This window comes from Arachis ipaensis, chromosome B4 (genome assembly GCF_059453495.1).
Source record: "Arachis ipaensis isolate K30076 ecotype BB chromosome B4, ASM5945349v1, whole genome shotgun sequence".
Taxonomy (NCBI): domain Eukaryota; kingdom Viridiplantae; phylum Streptophyta; class Magnoliopsida; order Fabales; family Fabaceae; genus Arachis; species Arachis ipaensis.
This window is the reverse complement of record NC_142439.1, coordinates 54,897,448-54,911,642: the sequence shown is the minus strand read 5'-3', so window position 1 is coordinate 54,911,642 and position 14,195 is coordinate 54,897,448. Positions and strand designations below refer to the sequence as shown.

Sequence of the window (14,195 nt, the reverse complement as noted above, 5' to 3'; positions counted from 1 at the left end):
AGTATCAATTTCAAGAACTCCCTTCTTTATAGGCTTCCCATTACTCACAGGATTCCTCTCAGAAGTGTACATGAACTGGTTATTAGCAACCATGTCAATGAGTTCTTGAGCTTCTGCGGGCATTTTCTTTAGGTGAATGGATCCACCTGCAGAGGTGTCCAATGACATTTTAGCTAACTCAAACAGACCATCATAGAATATGTCCAGGATGGTCCATTCTGAAAGCATGTCAGAAGGACACTTTTTGGTCAGTTGCTTGTATCTTTCCCAAGCTTCATAGAGGGATTCACCTTCTTTCTGTCTGAAGGTTTGAACATCCACTCTAAGCTTTCTCAGCTTTTGAGGAGGAAAGAACTTGGCTAAGAAAGCCGTGACCAGCTTATCCCAAGAGTTCAGGCTGTCTTTGGGTTGAGAGTCCAACCACACTCTAGCTCTGTCTCTTACAGCAAAAGGGAAAAGCATGAGCCTGTAGACTTCAAGATCTACTCCATTAGTCTTCACAGTATCACAGGTCTGCAAGAATTTAGTTAAGAAATGAAAAGGATCTTCAGATGGAAGTCAATGAAACTTGCAGTTCTGCTGCATCAGAGAAACTAGCTGAGGTTTCAGCTCAAAATTGTTTGCTGCAATAGCAGGAATGGAGATGCTTCTTCCATGTAAATTGGAATTTGGTGCAGTAAAGTCACCAAGCATCCTCCTTGCATTATTATTATTTTTGGCTGCCATCTCCTCTTCCTGTTCGAAAATTTCTGAAAGGTTATCTCTGGATTGTTGTAATTTAGCTTCTCTTAGTTTCCTCTTCAGAGTCCTTTCAGGTTCTGGATCTGCTTCAACAAGAATATTCTTGTCCTTGCTCCTGCTCATATGACAAAGAAGAGGGCACAGAAATAATAATAATAATAATAATAATAATAATAATAATAATAATAATAATAATAATAATAATAATAATAATAATAATAATAATAATAATAATAATAATAATAATAATAATAGGGATCCTTTATACCACAGTATAGAGGTCCTTGTGTGAGTAGAAGGAAAGAAGAAGAAAATCTGAACTCAGAGAGAGAGGGAGTTCGGATTTTTGGTGAGTGATGTGAGGAGGAGATGTTAGTGGATGAATAAATAAATAGAATAAGATGAGAGAGGGAAAATTTCGAAAATAATATTTTTTTTTTGAAAAAGAGTTAGTGATTTTTGAAAATAGTTTTTGAAAAAGGTTAGTAGTTTTTCGAAAATAGAAATAAAAAATTAAAGTAGTTAGTTAATTAAAAATAAATTTTGAAAAAGAGGGAAGATATTTTCGAAAATTAGAGAGAGAGAGTTAGTTAGGTGGTTTTGAAAAAGATAGGAAACAAACAAAGAGTTAGTTAGTTAGTTGAAACAAATTTGAAAATCAATTTTGAAAAGATAAGAAGATAGGAAGTTAGAAAAGATATTTTAAAATCAAATTTTGAAAGAGATAAGATTTTGAAAAAGATAAGATAATAAGATATTTTTGAAAAGATATGATTGAAATTAGTTTTGAAAAAGATTTGATTTTTAAAATCACAATTAATGACTTGATTCACAAGAAATCACAAACTATGATTCTAGAACTTAAAGTTTGAATCTTTCTTAACAAGCAAGTAACAAACTTGAAATTTTTGAATCAAAACATTAATTGATGATGTTATTTTCGAAAATTATGAGATAAAGATAAGAAAAAGATTTTTGAAAAATATTTTAAAAATTTTCGAAAATAAATAAGAAGAGTGAAAAAGATATGATTTTTGAAAAAGATTTTGAAAAAGATAAGATTTTTAAATTGAAAATTTGATTTGACTTATAAAAATAACTAAATTTTAAAAATTTTTGAAAAAATCAAATCTAATTTTTGAAATTTTAAGAGAGAAAAAGGGAAAGATATTTTTTATTTTTGATTTTTTAATGATGAGAGAGAAAAACACTAAAAATGCTCAATGCATGGAAATTTTAGATCAAAACAATGAATGCATGCAAGAATGCTATGAATGTCAAGATGAACACCAAGAACACTATGAAGATCATGATGAACATCAAGAACTTATTTTTGAAAATTTTATATGCAAAGAAAACATGCAAGACACCAAACTTAGAAATCTTTCATGTTTAGACACTATGAATGCAAAAATGCATATGAAAAACAAGAAAAGACACAAAACAAGAAAACATCAAGATCAAACAAGAAGACTTACCAAGAACAACTTGAAGATCATGAAGAACACTATGAATGCATGAATTTTTCGAAAATTTTATGCAAGCTTTAAAACATGCAATTGACACCAAACTTACAATTTGACTCAAGACTCAAACAAGAAACACGAAATATTTTTTTGATTTTTATGATTTTATGATTTTTTTTTGTATTTTCTTTTAATTAAAATTTTTTTTTTCGAAAATCATTTTGAAAAAGAAAAATAAGGATTCCAAAATTTTTAATATGAATTCGAGGAATCTTATGCTCTTTAGTCTAAAGCTCCAATCAAAGGGTCAGGTATGGCTTAATAGCCAGCCAAGCTTTAGTATGTAACTCAGACATGACACGCCTGACATTCCCTACAGCCAGCCAGGCTTCAACATGCTTCATGAAACACTAGAATTCATTCTTAAAAATTATGAAGAAAAATATATTTTTGAAAACATTTTTATTTTAAAATATTTTCGAAAACAAAGGAGAAATTTTTGAAAGATTTTTTTGAAAAATTTTTGAAAATTTTTGAAAAGAAAACGAAAAGAAAGTTACCCAATCTGAGCAACAAGATAAACCGTCAGTTGTCCAAACTCGAAGAATCCCCGGCAACGGCGCCAAAAACTTTGTGCACGAAATTGTGATCATCAATGGCGCCATCAACATGGTACGCTCAATTGTAATCTCAATTCATAATTTGTCACAACTTCGATACAACTAACCAGCAAGTGCACTGGTTCGTCCAAGTAATAAACCTTACGTGAGTAAGGGTCGATCCCACGGAGATTGTTGGTATGAAGCAAGCTATGGTCACCTTGTAAATCTCAGTCAGGCGGATATAAAATAATTATGGAGTTTTCAAAATTAAATAATAAAAGAAGGATAGAAATACTTATGTAAATCATTGGTGAGAATTTCAGATAAGCGCATAGAGATGCTTTCGTTCCTCTGAACCTCTGCTTTCCTGCTGCCTTCATCCAATCAGTCTTACTCCTTTCCATGGCTGGCTTTATGTAAGGGCATCACCGTTGTCAATGGCTACATCCCATCCTCTTGTGAAAATGGTCCAAATGCTCTGTCACAGCACGGCTAATCATCTGAGGTTCTCGATCATACTGGAATAGGATTCACCCTCCTTTTGCGTCTGTCACTACGCCCAGCACTCGCGAGTTTGAAGCTCGTCACAGTCATTCAATCCCTGAACCCTACTCGGAATACCACAGACAAGGATTAGACTTTCTGGACTCTCATGAATGCCGCCATCAATCTAGCTTACACCACGAAGATTCTGATTAAGAGATCCAAGAGATACTCATTCAATCTAAGGTAGAACGGAAGTGGTTGTCAGGCACGCGTTCATAGGGAATTATGATGATTGTCACATTCATCACATTCAGGTTGAAATGCGAATGAATATCTTAGAAGCGGAATAAGTTGAATTGAATAGAAAAACAGTAGTACTTTGCATTAATCTTTGAGGAACAGCAGAGCTCCACACCTTAATCTATGGAGTGTAGAAACTCTACCGTTAAAAATACATAAGTGAAAGGTTCAGGCATGGCCAAATGGCCAGCCCCCAAAACGAGATCACTAGATCAAAATATAATCCAAAGATATCTAATACAATAGTAAAAAGTCCTATTTATACTAAACTAGTTACTAGGGTTTACAGAAGTAAGTAATTGATGCATAAATCCACTTCCGGGGCCCACTTGGTGTGTGCTTGGGCTGAGCTTGAAGTCTACACGTGGAGAGGTCATTATTGGAGTTAAACACCAGCTTTTGTGCCAGTTTGGGCGTTGAACTCCACTTTGCAACTTGTTTCTGGCGCTGGACGCCAGATTTGAGCAGAGAGCTGGCGTTAAACGCCAGTTTGCATCGTCTAAACATGGGCAAAGTATGGACTATTATATATTTCTGGAAAGCCCTAGATGTCTACTTTCCAACGCAATTGGAAGCGTGCCATTTTGAGTTTTGTAGCTTCATAAAATCCATTTTGAGTGCAGGGAGGTCAGAATCCAACAGCATCAGCAGTCCTTCTTCAACCTCTGAATCTGATTTTTGCTCAAGTCCCTCAATTTCAGCCAGAAAATACCTGAAATCATAGAAAAACACACAAACTCATAGTAAAGTCCAGAAATGTGAATTTAACATAAAAATAATGCCAAAAAGCGTATAAATTATCCGCTCATCACAACACCAAACTAAAATTGTTGCTTGTCCCCAAGCAACTGAAAATCAAGTAGGATAAAAAGAAGAGAATATACTATAAATTCCAAACTATCAATGAAACATAGCTCCAATCAGATGAGCGGGACTTGTAGCTTTTTGCCTCTTGAATAGTTTTGGCATCTCACTTTATCCATTGAGGTTCAGAATGATTGGCATCTATAGGAACTCAGAGTTCAGATAGTATTATTGACTCTCCTAGTTTAGTATGATGATTCTTGAATACAGCTATTTTATGAGTCTTGGCCGTGGCCCTAAGCACTTTGTTTTCCAGTATTATCACCGGATACATAAATGCCACAGACACATAATTGGGTGAACCTTTTCAGATTGTGACTCAGCTTTGCTAAAGTCCCCAATTAGAGGTGTCCAGGGTTCTTAAGCACACTCTTTTTTTGCTTTGGACCTTGACTTTAACCGCTCACTCTCAAGTTTTCACTTGACACCTACACGCCACAAGCACATGGTTAGGGACAGCTTGGTTTAGCCGCTTAGGCCAGGATTTTATACCTTTAGGCCCTCCTATCCATTGATGCTCATAGCCTTGGGATCCTTTTTATTACCCTTGCCTTTTGGTTTTGAGGGTTATTGGCTTTTTGCCTTGCCTTTTGGTTTTAAGAGCTTTGGATTTTTCTGCTTGCTTTTTCTCTTTTTTTTTTCGCCATTTTTTTTTCTGCAAGCTTTGTTCTTTGCTGCTTTTTCTTGCTTCAAGAATCATTTTTATGATTTTTCAGATTATCAAATAACATGTCTCCTTGTCATCATTCTTTCAAGAGCCAACATATTTAACATTCTTAAACAACAACTTCAAAAGACATATGCACTGTTCAAGCATTCATTCAGAAAACAAGAAGCATTGTCACCACATCAATATAATTAAACTAAGTTCAAGGATAAATTCAAAACTCATGTACTTCTTGTTCTTTTGAATTAAAACATTTTTCATTTAAGAGAGGTGATGGATTCATAGGACATTCATAACTTTAAGACAATGTTACTAAATACTAATGATCATGTAATGAAGACACAAACTTAGATAAGCACTTAACATAGAAACGAAAAACAGAGAATGTAAGAACAAGGAATGAGTCCACCTTAGTGATGGTGGCGTTTCCTTCTTGAGGAACCAATGATATCCTTGAGCTCTTCTATGTCTTTTCCTTGTCTTTGTTGCTCCTCCCTCATTGCTTTTTGATCTTCTCTAATTTCATGAAGGATGATGGAGTGCTCTTGATGTTCCACCCTTAGTTGTCCCATGTTGGAACTTAATTCTCCTAGGGAGGTGTTGATTTGCTCCCAATAATTTTGTAGAGGAAAATGCATTTGAGGCATCTCCGGGATCCCATGGTGATGAGCTTCCTGCGCCTCTTGAGCTCCATGAATGGGCTCTCTTGCTTGCTCCATCCTTTTCTTAGTGATGGGCTTCTCTTCCTCAATAGGAATGTCTCCTTCTATGAAAGCTCCAGCTGAGTAACATAGATGGCAAATAAGATGAGGAAAAGCTAGCCTTGCCATGGGGGAGGACTTTTCGGCTATTTTGTAGAGTTCAAGGGAGATGACTTCATGAACTTCTACTTCCTCTCCAATCATGATGCTATGAATCATGATGGCCCGATCCACAGTAACTTCGGATCGGTTGCTAGTGGGGATGATGGAGCGTTGGATGAACTCTAACCATCCTCTAGCTGCAGGCTTGAGGTCCAATCTTCTTAGTTGAACCGGCTTACCTTTGGAATCAATCTTTCATTGAGCTCCTTCCACACATATGTCCATGAGGACTTGGTCCAACCTTTGATTAAAGTTGACCCTTCTAGTGTAGGGGCGTGCATCTCCTTGCATCATAGGCAAGTTAAACGCCAACCTCACATTTTCCGGACTAAAATCTAAGTATTTCCCCCGAACCATTGTGAGATAATTCTTTGGGTCCGGGTTCTTACTTTGATCATGGTTCCTAGTGATCCATGCATTGGCATAAAACTCTTGAACCATTAGGATGCCGACTTGTTGGATGGGTTTTGTTAGAACTTTCCAACCTCTTCTTTGGATTTCATGTCGGATCTCCGGATACTCATTCTTTTTGAGCTTGAAAGGGACCTCAGGGATCACCTTCTTCTTGGCCACAATATCATAGAAGTGGTCTTGATGAGCTTTGGAGATGAATCTTTCCATCTCCCATGACTCGGAGGAGGAAGCTTTTGTCTTCCATTTCCCTTTTCTAGAGGATTCTCTGGTCTTAGGTGCCATCAATGGTAATGGAAAAACAAAAAGCTTATGCTTTTACCACACCAAACTTAGAATTTTGCTCGCCCTCGAGAAAGAGAAGAAAGAATAGATGAAGAAGAAGAAGAAAATATGGAGAGGAGGGGGAGGTGTGTTTCGGCCAAGAAGAGAAAAGAGGGTTGTGTTGTGTGAAAATGAGGAAGAATGGTGGGTTATATATAGGGAAGGGAGGGGGGTAAGTTCGGCCATTTAGGGTGGATTTGGGTGGGAAATTGATTTTTAATTTTGAAGGTAGATGGAGTTTATGAGGTAGGTTTATGGGGGAGAGTGGATGGATGTGAGTGGTGAAGAGGTGATGGGGAAGAGAGATTGAGGTGATTGGTGAAGAGTTTTGGGGAAGAGTGTTTATGGGATTGTGTGAAAGAGGGGTGAGAAGAAGTGAGTGGAGGTAGGTGGGGATCCTGTGGGGTCCATAGATCCTGAAGTGATCTTGTGAGGTCCACAGATCTTGAGGTGATGCACCAAATTAGGCATGCAAAATGCCTTTGCACACAACTCTGGGCATTCAGCACCAGATTGGTGCTTGTTCTGAACGTTGAACGCCCATTTGTTGCCTATTTCTGGAGTTGAACGCCAGAACCATGCTTGTTCTGGGCGTTCAGTGCCATCTCTTCTCCAGGGTGCACTTCTGGCGTTCAAACGCCCAGATGCTGCCCATTTCTGGCGTTCAGCGCCAAAACCATGCTCTGTTCTGGCGTTGAACGCCCAAAACATGCTTCTTACTGGCGTTTAATGTAACAACCCTAATTTTCGAGTACGCGAGATCATTTCTGAATACACAGATTTCTCCGAAAGATCAGTAAAGGGAATACCTCTTCTGTATCATCAAGCATCTCAATCCTCATTGTCATTATATTATCTTTAACTCAGGACCTTAGTTGAGACAAGCTCGATAACGCGGTCACGAAGAACCTAGTTTTTGAACTGTATCGGTTAGGGATTTTGATTCGGTTTTTCGTAAATAGTCTCAGTTTGACAAACCGGACTCGATTTATGAGAGAAGAGAGATAATAGTATAATATTATCATTATATTAGTATTAGAAAATGCTTGAATGATATTATAAGGTTACCTGGTCAGTTTTAGTTAAAAACAGAAAATCAGTTTAATCGGGTTTACGGTTTACTGGTGCAGCTTAGCACCAGCACTCTCTGATGACTTTAGCAATGCTAAGGCCTCATTATATATGTTCTATTATCATAATAAATATGTTACTAGTGTCATTTATGCTATTAGCTCAGAAAATAATTTTTAGAGATGTTTTTACGAGTGTTCCGGTACACCTAGTTTTAGTAGTTGTACACCAGAGATATTTTAATATTATTTTAATCCACCTCCAAGCCAACCAATCAAAACTCACCTTACACCCCCAAGACCTCCAAGGCTGTCTCATTTCATCATTTTGGCCGAAAATAACAAGAGAGAAAAGAGAGAAACTTTCATGAACACTTAATCTTCAAAGCTTGATTTCTTCTGAACCAAAACTCAAATCAAAACTCTGATTTCACCAAAATGATCCTCTCTTCTTCCTCTACATAACCATGTAACTTATCAAGGATGGAAATAAGGTGAGATGGCTGTCTCCCTCCCTCTTCAATTCGGTTTTCAAGGAAAACCATGCAAAACATGTGTTTTCTTGATGTTCTTCCTTAGGAATCATGCTTAACTTGACTTGAGGGCCAAGAAACGTGAATTTCCAGCAAGTATAAGGTGATATATCTCTTCCTAACATACTGAGTGAGATTTGGTCAGTTGAGAGTTTTTGGATTTAAGGTTGTTCTTGATGTGATTTAGGAGGGAAAAGTGCTTAAGGATCACCTGAAAGTTTAACCGAATTAGGAGCAGCAAAACCAGGTAGGGTGTCACGAAATTAATCTTGATTATTTGTGTTTGATTTGTGTGAATGTTGTATAAATTGGCTGTGCTAAAAATTGGTTGCATACATGATTGATTCTTGGTGAAAATATGGTGAAATTTTGATGAAATTTGATGAAATTCAAGCTTTAAAGTTCATGTTCTTGGGCAGCTGGAAAAACGAAACCCTAAGCTTAAATTGAGGTTCAATTTATGTTGAAATCATGTAGAAAAGATGGGGTTTTAATGGCTGCAATTTTATTTTGAATTATGGTAAAAATCGGTTGTTGAAAAGACTGAAAAACGGGTAAAAACAGAGAAAGAATTTGAAGAATTTATGAAGAACATGAAGAACACTTTGAGTGTGATGAAGAACAATGAAGAACACCTTTTTGATTTATAAAAGGGCAAGGAAGTAATTAATTTGGTGTTTGGGGGGTTATTTGGTAATTTCTGAAAGTTAGGGTGGTAAAAGTAGAAATATTAAAAGTTACGGGTGGTAAAAAGTGAATTTTAAAGGTTAAAAGTAAAAGTAAGTTAATTTCCGAAAATTTAATGATAAAATAATAAAAAAATAATAAAATATTAAATAATAATATTTAATTAAAAATAATATTTTAATAAAAATAATAAAATAATGCGGAAAAGGCAGTTTTCTGTAAAAGCTTTAGAAAGACAACTTTAAGCGCAGAATCTCATAACTACCTTCATAAAACACTTAGGGAGTGGTAAGAACATATTAGTGAGGCAAAGATAAATAAAAGATAAAAAGTTGAAGAGAAGATAAAAGTCGAAGAAAAGTCTGTAAAGTTTTAATGACAGAAAAACAGACAGAGATTAGTGAACGAACTAGGGCAACATAGTTAGTCCTTGAGTTGCGACTAGGGTTAGGTATTATATGAAAAGTTAAACTGTTTCAGTATAGACTTAATGAACCTTTACTTGGGACAGGCGAACTATTCATACCGAAATTTACATAAGCTTTAAATACATATGTTATGATGAGATATCAAAGCAGAGTAAAGAAACACAGAGAACAGAGTAACCAGAGTAAAGTAAAGAGATAAAGAGAAAAAGAGTATATAGATACAGATGAAAAGAGTAATCAGAGAAGAGAAAAGAGATGCAAAGAACAGAGTAATTAAAATAGAGTAAAGAGATACAGAGAAAGAAAGAGGTACTACATAAGAATATGAAAGTGATGATGAATAATGAGAATGATAATGAGAATGATTATGTGATGATCTGCTACGTGAAGGCAGTCAGATAGATGGTCGTACGACCACTGAGAGTGCTTTCCTGGGATACTTAGCTATAATGCTATTCTGTAAGTCAGAGGACTCTTACAGAGGTATCGAGAACACACGACTAGCATATACTCCTGTAAGTCAAAGGACTCTTACAGTGAGAGTGTCTGTGTATGCTCCTGTAAGTCAAAGGACTCTTACAGTGAGAGTGTGTGTATGCTCTTGTAAGTCAAAGGACTCATACAAAGAGTGTGTTGGGCAGATATAAGTTAACTAGCTCCGCCATGCAAGTCAAAGGACTCTTGCAGTGGGTTGCTAGTGCCGCCCTGCAAGTCAAAGGACTCTTGCAGTGGTTTGCCTCACAAGTCAAAGGACTCTTGCGAGGGACATTGCCAACAGGAAAGCCTTACCTGGTCAGAGGACTCCGGGTAACGTCGAGAGCAGGTATGTAACCGACAAATGAGCTCATTACCTGCGCTAGGGCTAGACATGCATCATATTTGGTTGCGCATTTCCTCTGTTATGGTTGTTGTTTGAATGTATGCCTTCTTTGTTTTTATTCTATTCTCTGTGTCTATTTTTTGTTTTCTTGTATTCTTTTGTTTGTGTTTTGCTTTCTGTTTTCTTTATTTTCTCTATTTATCTGTTTCTTCTGTCTACTGCTTCTCAGTATTCTGCTATTTATCTGCTAAATAACGCGGAATTAATGAACTTAACTAATAACCCCGACCCTACTAAGAACTCCCCAGTTCTTACCCCTTCTCTCTTTCCCCCTTCAGATGGAAGCATGAGTACCTTTCCGTAGTTCGCTGACGATCCTTCACAAAAAGGATTCCACTCTAAATAGTCTTCTGAGTCTAGGGTGAACTCCATTACCTGTTTATATGTATATACTATGAGGCCAGCCAACGTCTGCACCCCGCTTTTCTACAAACTTTAGCCTAAGTCCTCCGTACGATATTGCTGTTATGTGGCCACTCGATGAAGTACTTGAGAGACGCTCTTTGATGACATATGATCGTGCAGAGGAGTAACAGATGATGTTCTACCTTTTGGTGACGTTCCACCTGACTTGAGTTTTGAAGACTTAGAGCGTACTTTCCCTCGCTTTAGTAGTTTAGAGGGAATAGGTGAGTATAGAGTCTAGACTAGCCTGGGTGCCAGCTTAGGGACTTCTTGAATAGGTCAGGGCCTGGGATGTTGTATGTATATATATGTATATAGTTATTATCTAGCTATATCTAGGGGTGTTCTAACTAAAATTCTATACTCTAATAAAGGCTGGATCACTAAATGTTGTTAGCTGTTTGTGATGTATTTATGTGTGGTTACTTATAACTGTTTTATCTGTTATTATTTGTGAATTGATTATAAATGATTCCGTCTATTAATCCAAATGTTTTCAAAAAAAAAAAAGTACCTCGTTAACTAACTACGCTTTTAACAACGAATCAGGCTCATATAATAAATAATAGATACTAATTAGGATGACAAATTGGTAGCACTCAGTTTCTGGTATGTCCTAGGCGTACTGAAAATTGGGTCGTTACAATTTAGTATCAGAGCAGTTCGTTCCCGGTAGAGCTTGGGGAGTGGACTGACTATGCTTCATTGCAAACTCTGTTGTGTGTCTCATGCTTATAGCATATCTTATTGATATGTATTGCATGATCGTTTCTGTGCTTTGATTTTGGGAAATGTTCACACTTAACTTGAAGTATTGAGACTGATCACCTTAATAATGATTGTTTGGTGTGAACAACGCTATAATGAGACCACAGAGACGGAGTGCGCGGAAAGAAACCCCTAGTGATAACCGAGAGAGAGATCAGGAAACGTTTATGGCTACGATGAACACTGTAGCTGATGTAGTGCGTGAGGCTGCAATGGCTGCTGCTAAAGCTGTTGAGCGTCTTGGAGTGAGAAATGGAAATGAAAACGAAAATGGAGAGGATAATGGGAACAATGAGACTGATCCAGCGCATCCTGATAAACCCATGACCCTTGCTACTTTTCTGAAAGTGAATCCACCTAAGTTCAAAGGTACACTCGTTGTGACTGATGCCGACAACTGGTTCCGGGGTATCGAGCGATCACTGCGAGCACAACATGTTCCGGAAGGCCAACATGTAGAGTTTGCTACCTATATGCTCGAAGGAGAGGCTGAGTATTGGTGGCAGGGGATATAGCGACTGCTGCAACAAAATGAAGGTGACATTCCTTGGGATACCTTTAGGGACGAATTCTATAAGAAGTATTTTCCGAGAGCGGCACGTGACGCTAAGGAGATAGAGCTTATGCAACTGAAGCAAGAGGATATGACTATTGCTGAGTACGCCCGTAAGTTCGATGACTTGTGCCATTTCTCCAAGATTTGTCAAGGGAACCCGGCCGACTTTGAGGAATGGAAGTGTCTGAAGTTTGAAGGAGGACTCCGAGAAGAACTGATGAATTCTGTTGTTCCGCTAGAGATACGAAATTTTGCTGAACTGGTGAATAAAAGTAAACTAGTGGAAGAATGTTCGAAGAAGGCGGCGATAGCTCGAGCAGATCATAGGGAGGCCTCATGAAGAGACCTTATTCAGAATTTAGCCCCTCAAGGTTGCAACTTTAAAGCCAATGATCAATATCGGCGCCAAAATAGGAATCAATGGAATGGTGATTTTCTTGCTCGCAACAACAACAACAACCATAACTATAATCTGGGACAGGAACGAGGAGGTCAATCTCAGGGTATTTCAATATGCTCAAGGTGTGGGAAAGATCATGGTAATAGACCTTGTCAGTATGGAACAAACAATTGTTATACTTGCGGAGAACCTGGACATATGGCCAGGGCTTGCCCAAATAGGTTTGTTCAAGATCCAGCCAGAACACAACTATTAGGATGAATATCTACCATGACTGTTGATGATGCTCTGTACTAAGATTCCGTGATCCAAGGTTAGTGTTATGTCAAGACTTGCTCTTTAAATGTACTATATAATAAGGGTATAATATATTCCTTCCCTTCATTAACTATTGCGCATAATTTTGGAATTCGAAGATAAGGTAAGGGATGATTATCCGAGCCTGTTTACAGGTAAAGGAAATTTTGAGGGCAAAATTTTCTTTTAGGAGGGTAGAATGTAACAACCCTAATTTTCGAGTACGCGAGATCATTTCTGAATACACAGATTTCTCCAAAAGATCAGTAAAGGGAATACCTCTTCTATATCATCAAGCATCTCAATCCTCATTGTCATTATATTATCTTTAACTCAGAACCTTAGTTGAGACAAGCTCGATAACGCGGTCACGAAGAACCTAGTTTTTGAACCGTATCGGTTAGGGATTTTGATTCGGTTTTTCGTAAATAGTCTCAGTTTGACAAACCGGACTCGATTTATGAGAGAAGAGAGATAATAGTATAATATTATCATTATATTAGTATTAGAAAATGCTTGAATGATATTATAAGGTTACCTGGTCAGTTTTAGTTAAAAACAGAAAATCGGTTTAACCGGGTTTACGGTTTACTGGTGCAGCTTAGCACCAGCACTCTCTGATGACTTTAGCAATGCTAAGGCCTCATTATACATGTTCTATTCTCATAATAAATATGTTACTAGTGTCATTTATGCTAGTAGCTCAGAAAATAATTTTTAGAGATGTTTTTATGAGTGTTCTGGTACACCTAGTTTTAGTAGTTGTACACCAGAGATATTTTAATATTATTTTAATCCACCTCCAAGCCAACCAATCACAACTCACCTTACACCCCCAAGACCTCCAAGGCTGTCTCATTTCATCATTTTGGCCGAAAATAACAAGAGAGAAAAGAGAGAAACTTTCATGAACACTTAATCTTCAAAGCTTGATTTCTTCTGAACCAAAACTCAAATCAAAACTCCGATTTCACCAAAATGATCCTCTCTTCTTCCTCTACATAACCATGTAACTTATCAAGGATGAAAATAAGGTGAGATGGCTGTCTCCCTCCCTCTTCAATTCGGTTTTCAAGGAAAACCATGCAAAACATGTGTTTTCTTGATGTTCTTCCTTAGGAATCATGCTTAACTTAACTTGAGGGCCAAGAAACGTGAATTTCCAGCAAGTATAAGGTGAGATATCTCTTCCTAACATACTGAGTGAGATTTGGTCAGTTGAGAGTTTTTGGATTTAAAGTTGTTCTTGATGTGATTTAGGAGGGAAAAGTGCTTAAGGATCACCTGAAAGTTTAACCGAATTAGGAGCAGCAAAACCAGGTAGGGTGTCACGAAATTAATCTTGATTATTTGTGTTTGATTTGTGTGAATGTTGTATAAATTGGCTGTGCTAAAAATTGGTTGCATACATGATTGATTCTTGGTGAAAATATGGTGAAATTTTGAT

At 37.2% G+C, this 14,195-nt stretch overlaps 1 non-coding gene across 1 annotated transcript; it reads left to right on the top strand.

Moving 5' to 3' along the window:
* Positions 1-222: 222 nt before the first annotated feature.
* On the top strand, positions 223-330 carry LOC148567631 (small nucleolar RNA R71). The gene has a single exon (XR_015882336.1). It is a non-coding gene; the product is annotated as a small nucleolar RNA R71 (small nucleolar RNA).
* Positions 331-14,195: the final 13,865 nt, after the last annotated feature.